Here is a 6000-nt window from a genome sequence, read left to right on the forward strand (position 1 = left end):
GTTGATGATATATATATATATATATATATATATATATATATATATATATATATAACAAAGCAGTCCTGGTCCCGTTCAATAGTAGCGGAACCGAAAGGTCGAGACCTCAGAAGCCTCACGCCCAGCAAACAGCAATAGCCTCACAATAATCAGCAATCCAGGAATGATGACAGGGAAGACGATTTATTAAATAAAGGTGACACGTCAGGAACAAACAAAGCATATAAATAGTAGTAATAAACAAAGGACAATCAAAAGTAACCAATAGTGCATGCCTTCTCTGAATGATAAACATAGTGAAAGGACTAATATAGGTACCAGTGTTGAAAGCAATATAAATGATAACAAATGAACCGATGTTCCGTGTAAAGAGGCTCCAGGATCACACATCAAAGAATCATTTCTTGGAAATAAGTAAATGGGAAAAATGATAACACATAACAGAAGTGCAGTGTATGTATGGTATGCACCACCCCCAGATGGAATAAAAAATGTTAGTCTGCAAACCATTCAATATATATATATATATATATATATATATATATATATATATATATATATATATATATATATATATATATATATATATATATATATATATATATATATATATATATATATATATATATGTATATATATATATATATATAAGCATATAGATTCACTGAAAAAACCATAGGTTTCAGGCACGTTATAGATAGGAATTAGCATTTAAAAAACCTTAAAATTCACAGAAAAAAACGTAGGTTTCACACATGTTATAGTTAGCTGGAATTTGAAAGGGTTTGTAAATGATAATTTTAAATGTATTAATTATTATATTTCTTTCTTTTTATAGTAATTTCCTACATTTTTTATATAAATACTTATATTTATTTTATTTTTGAAGTTACATTTCATATTTTTTATGTAAAATAATTACAAAAGTAAATTCAAAAAGAATGTACTGCTAGTGAAACTGCCTGGGTGAATTTGTAAGTGTTTGTTAGGGGCAGATTTACAACCCCCTTGTGCCTCTTTTACACCGCCGTTGCATCACTTTTCTGATGCAGCGGTGGTGCAAAAGATGCGCCATGGTGTGTGGTATTTAGAATGTGACATCTGGGAGGTGCGTCACATTGTAAATCCCTGTACCAGAAGGAGACATTCCTACATGGGGGGGGGGCGTTCTGGCGCAGGAACACCTCCTAAAAGTGGCTGAGTCAAAACCCTGCACTTGCTCGAACCAGGTGAAAGGATTGACTCAGCATTGTGAGCATAGAGCCCCGAGCATTGCTAGAAATGCATTGCACTTGCAACGCAACTTAAGCAATGCGCCGCCATCACATATCTGTACCGTTTTTGCCCCATAGTGCACCACATTCTAAATACGGCACATCCATAGTGATGATGTCACAGTGCACAATAACTGGCATATCCCTGGGGATATGGCAGTTATTGTGCATCTACCCAATAGTGTTTTAATATAGTGAATGGATTAGTACACACTGATCAATGGGTCACTACAAAACTATAACAGGAGTGACAGAGTGTTTGCTGGAAGTGTGAGGATAGAGACTGGGGAATTGAACATATAAAAGGCAAGTTTGCAGGTGCATAGAAGACTGCAAGCATAGTCTATAAGAGTTTAAAACAGTCCATGGCCTAAGGCCTACTTAGCTCCATGACTACTTAGATACTGACTGAATTATTACAGTTGTCCAAGGAGAGTGTCGAGCTGAATGTATAACTGCTTCACTTTTAAAACAGTGTATAGATAAACACTTGGGGCCTGATTCACAGAATGAACTTAAGGCTCAATCCTAAACTTACTACTATTTTGGTATTCACAGAATGCACTTATTACTTTTGGCATTCACAGAATGAACTTACTACTTTTGGTATTCACAGAAGTTAGGATTTTGTCTTAAGTTTGTCTTAAGTTTGTCTTAAGACAGACTTAAGACAGACTTAAGACAAAATCCTAACTTCTGTGAATACCAAAAGTAGTAAGTTGATTCTGTGAATGCCAAAAGTAATAAGTGCATTCTGTGAATACCAAAATAGTAGTAAGTTTAGGATTGAGTCTTAAGTTCATTCTGTGAATCGGGCCCATCCTGCTGTATGGCTCACTACAATACGAAAATAGTAGGAGCAGAATGTTTGGAGGAAGTGTAAATATACAGACTGGGCAATTGAAAGTTTAAAAGCCAAGTTTGCAGGTGCATAGAAAAAGTCATTTATTATTTATTAATCTTCCCAATGCCCGAAGCGCCAGCACACCTTTTTGAGGGTAGGTTTACGATTTACAAATGCTAACATGTTTTTAAATTAAAAAGCACAATAATAACAAATATTAATCTTTTTTTTTTCTTCTAATGGTAACGATATTTTTTTTATATCTTCTATTTATATGTTTTTAATCATGAAAATGCAATGAACACATTTTACTGAGTAACACTTTTTAAACTCTCCAACGTATGTACATAATAATACCTTATACGTGTTACGATCAAAATCGAAACCTTTACAGCTTCACAGTTTGTAACTTTTACAAACACGTGCAGAACAAAAATAGTTAAAACGTGAGCACGTGTAAACTGCAAAACGTGCCATCTAAATAGGCGGACCCACAGCCTCCTTCCGTAGACTACTAAACAACCAAAAACTATATAAACCACACCTACTGTGCAATTAGTTTTGTTTTCGTGAGTTATTTCTGTGTCACCAATCTATGTTGCAGGTTCCGATTTCTAACATCGGATTCTCTTTTTCCGTCAACAAACATATTCCGGAGTTGTAAGTTGTTTCAATATGGCATAGGCAGAGTACTTAGCTATAATTTGTGGCTATTTATCAATATTTAAACATTTATATGTAGAAAAAAAATATTATTGCATGTTTTTCGCTTTTTCTCTGTAACGTCAGCAGCTTGTTTTTAGAAACAATTAGATTATAACAAACATTGCTCCTTTTCTGTCGCCTTTCACCTTATATATAGTGAGTTTTTATATTATAATATTGACACTGTACTTAGCTTGAGAGGTGTTGGTGACCAGTCGACGCAAACCCTAAACATTTAAATCAACGTCACCATCTTCCATTTGCTATTGTGTTTTCCCCTAGAGATCCCATACTGTTAATATGTATATTATAACATTAACAGTCTTGGTGATCTTAGTGGACTTTACGATCCGTCGTCACAAAGAGTAACGATAAGTAAGCAACGATACCGGCTTGCGTTTTTCAGTCTATTTTCCCATTGTGATCATGTGCTGTGAGAATATATACATATTATTATTCTCACCGTCATGATCTCAGAGGAGTTTATGACCCATCACCACGAACATCAAACCTTTTCACCTCCTGGAGAAAAGAAGTTCAGTAAATAATTACCGCTCGAAAGTATTTCATCATGGACGTTCTGTTAAATACATAACTTTATTTTTCTTTTCTTTTTACTGTAACAATGGTATCAATCGTTATATTATAATAGATTGTCCTATTGCTACAGAAGAGGAATGGGAGATTTTTTAGCGCCATCTATAATATAACTTTCAAATATTAAAAAGTACTTGATCAGATATTTTTTTCAAGAAACATATTTTACAAAACAGTAGAACAAAAAAATATAGCTATCATGCATACTTTGTTACTTTAAATATTTAATAAACCCTAGATTTCTGAATGTTATTTTCTAATTTCTATTCTTATTTGCGGTTCCTATTCACCTTCTCCCTAAAGAATATATAGGACCTGTACTTTATATTATAAATGGTACCATCCTATATATTCTTTAGTGAGATTTATTAGCGGAACAGTCTGCAACCTCTAAGCACTACGACAGCACGCTCCTGCATTGTACAGAATACAAATTTGAAAAATAATAATGCATGCATTTCTATGTAATATGAAATCATTTGTATTTAAGTGTTTTTTACTTGTTCTCTTGATCTGAGATAATGTAGTGCGGGCGTGTTTGTTGTAGCACTTCTATTCTACTTTATCTAAAAGTAACTGATGTCCTCTTACATCATCAAGAATGTGGGGCAACACTTTTACAAACTGTAGCACAAAAAAGAAGTTTATAGCCACGCTTAACTGATATTTTATGAAATTCCATTTTTAATTGTCACCCCTTTCATATATATAGCGACAGTTTCTGAAGAAAGTTTATTTGTATTTGCTTAATAAAAACTGTTTCAAACCTAGACTGATTTTTTTGCTGCGCCCCCCCATCAGGAAAGTAAACACCACATTATAAGTAAATAGTACTCCTAAGAAGTATGTCACCTACAAACTTGATTAAAAAAAACAGCGCAAGACACTGTCATTTTTCCGCCGTGATTTATACACCACACGGCAATTATATAAATGGCCCTTGAAACATATTAAAAAAAAAATTCCTCATAATTCCTCTCCACCACCTTATGGGCACTGTACAGAGTTAATAGTGTTCCTAACCTGCCCTCTACTACTTTTTTTCCCCATACTCCTTTGGAAAATGCATCACAATATTTCTGACAACAGTGAACCGTTCCCACCCAATAAGGACCAAACTTGTGCTCGGAACACTTTAGCCAATAAAATGTCCATGTTGTTCCACAGATGAGCAAGGAATGACTGCCAAAGCTTCTACTTTTAATACTCCACAGCCAATGAACATTAAGCTTCATAAAGTCCCGCTTAGAGCACGCTACCCTAACACATCCCGAACAGGAAGGACTCGCTTACAAAACTTTTCCACTGACTTCTTCTACGACTAACGGTTCCTATGAAAAAAAAATATATAAATCTCCAGCACAGTAACTATTTCAATTAGCAACATATTGTGGTGAACTTCCAACCTCTGTACTCACGCAAGTGATCCATGAACTGTTACTATGGTAACAGGCAGAAAGGTACTGACTGTACAAAATACTGTTATATTATTATGGAATTTGATTAAGCGCGGGGCTACCCCCACCGGGGGTGTCCCGGCGCTGTGGACAGAAACAGTAGTGACCAAGGCGGCTAGTAGCAGGAGAACAGGTATGTTTTCAATTTGGACCTGCAAAGGGGTTCTAATTCAGTGAGTCTGAGGTTAAGCGGTAGGGAGTTCCACAGCTTAGCAGTGACCACTGCAAAAGCTCTGCCTCCTCTTCTAGAGCGATGAAAGCGGGGAGGTAGTAGGAGACGGAGATGGTTGGATCTAAGGGAACGGACTGATTGGACCTGCTTCAATCTGTCTCTGAGATAGCCTGGTCCATACCCATTGAGTGCTCTGAAGGCCAGGACCAGGGCTTTGAACTGGATGTGGTGAGAGATTTGAAGCCAATGCAAGTTCTTTAGGTACGGGGAGATGGAGTGACGATAGGGGACGTGGCAGATCAGTCTTGCCGCCGCGTTCTGGACAATCTGTAGTCGGTGACGTAAGTATGCAGGAGCCCCTACATAAAGACTATTGGAGTAGTCCAGGTGTGAAGTTATGAGGGCGTGCACAACAGTCCTCATCGAGTCCCTAGACAGATAGGGGGAGATTTTTTTAAATCATTTTGAATTTGCCAAAACAGGCAGATGTAACCTTTTGGATTTGTATTTTGCATGAGAGTTCATTGTCAAAATGAAACTCAAGGTTCCGGGCTGAGTTGGCAGGGATGGGGGTGGGTTCAACTCAGTCGGCCACCATGCAGAAGGCAGCAGAGGGGTTTTCAGATTAAAAAATAGCACCTCAGTTTTCTCGGTGTTCAGTTTTAATGTATTAGATGTCATCCATTGAACAATGTTGGTGAGGCAAGATTTAAAATTGTCGAGTCCTTTGTCAGAGTGGTCTCTAAAGGAAAAAATTGTCTGAGTATCATCACCGTAAGAGACCACTCTGACACCACAGTTCTCAACCACTCTTGCCAATGGCGACATGTAAACATTAAAAAAGAGAGGGCCGAGGGCCGACCCCTGGGGGACTCCACAGTTCAGGGGCATCTTATCTTTTGACAAGTAGGGGCAACACCATACCTGTTGCGTTCTACCTGACAGGAATGA

Source organism: Lissotriton helveticus, chromosome 1_1 (assembly GCF_964261635.1).
Source record: "Lissotriton helveticus chromosome 1_1, aLisHel1.1, whole genome shotgun sequence".
In the NCBI taxonomy this organism is placed as follows: domain Eukaryota; kingdom Metazoa; phylum Chordata; class Amphibia; order Caudata; family Salamandridae; genus Lissotriton; species Lissotriton helveticus.